This window comes from Dipodomys spectabilis, unplaced genomic scaffold, assembly GCF_019054845.1.
Source record: "Dipodomys spectabilis isolate Male_0828 unplaced genomic scaffold, ASM1905484v1 ptg000070l, whole genome shotgun sequence".
NCBI classification, from domain to species: Eukaryota; Metazoa; Chordata; class Mammalia; order Rodentia; family Heteromyidae; genus Dipodomys; species Dipodomys spectabilis.
The window spans coordinates 6219180-6220421 of NW_024870747.1; the positions used below are offsets into that span (position 1 = coordinate 6219180).

Sequence of the window (1242 nt, forward strand, 5' to 3'; positions counted from 1 at the left end):
TATAAATATGTTTGAAATAATAGCATGCAAGAAAAAAACCCCACTTGTGTACTTACTTTGGGGGTCATTTCATTTAACATCATCTTATCTGGTCATATGCACAAAGCTTTTGACCATTTCTGCTTATACCAGACATATATTATTTATTGCAAATAAGGGAAACCATGGGACCTATGTTTCTTTGGACTTGGCTTACTTCACTAATATAATTTTTTCCAAGCCTTTCCATTTCCTAACAAATTGGGCAATGACATTCTTTCAGATGGAGGTATAGAATTCCTATTCACACACACACACACACACACACACACACACACACACACACACACACACAATGGAAATCAATCTATCTATCTATCTATTTATCTGTCTATAACATTTTCTTGATCCATTCATGTACTGAGAGGCACCGATGTTGGTTCCATATTTTAGCTATGGTAAATAATGCTGCAATAAATATAGTAGTGCTGGTAGTTTTAGTATGGTCTTGTTTGTGATCATTTGGGTAAATGCCCAGAAGAAGTATTGTTGGGTCATAGGGGAGCGCTATGTGGAATCTTTTGAGGAACCTTCATACTGCTTTCCAAAGTGGCTGAACAAGTTTACACTCCCACCCAAGAATGCAGTAGGGTTCGAATGCAGTAGGGTTCCCTTCTGGCCACATCCACTCCAGCGTCTGTTGTAAAAATATGGAACACCTCATGAGTTTGCTTGTCATCCTTGCACAGGGGCCATGGTAATCTTCTCTGTATCATTTCAATTTTAGTGTAGGTGTTGCCGAATTGAGCACAGAACATTTTTTATATATAAAGTGTAATTGATTTTCTTAAACTAAACAATTCAACAAAAAGTAAGTTCTAAAGAATTGTTGTGAAATTTTAGAACCATGTATTTCTTATATAAGCACACATTTATGAATAAATCAAGATTGACATGTCACAAACAATATAATTCCAGATATTTGTTGTTCAAGAGATGTGTAAGAGGAGGAATTCAATTATTCTATACAAGGCACCTCTCATAATGAACATTGAAGCAAGTTTTAAGGTTTGTTAAAAGTTTTAATGTTTTAAATATTTTTAATTTTGGGAATTTGCTTATATATATGCCAAAATTAAGACTGTATGACAGGTCATAAAACTTCCATAAAGTATTTAAGATTTATTGTAGCAGCATATACTACTAAGTGTGTACATTTCAGAGTTTATAGAAATTTTACTAATGAGAATTTGCAAAGTCTTT

At 33.7% G+C, this 1242-nt stretch overlaps 1 non-coding gene across 1 annotated transcript; it reads right to left on the reverse strand.

Moving 5' to 3' along the window:
• Positions 1–683: 683 nt before the first annotated feature.
• Positions 684–790, reverse strand: LOC122109898. The gene has a single exon (XR_006147772.1). It is a non-coding gene; the product is annotated as a U6 spliceosomal RNA (small nuclear RNA).
• Positions 791–1242: the final 452 nt, after the last annotated feature.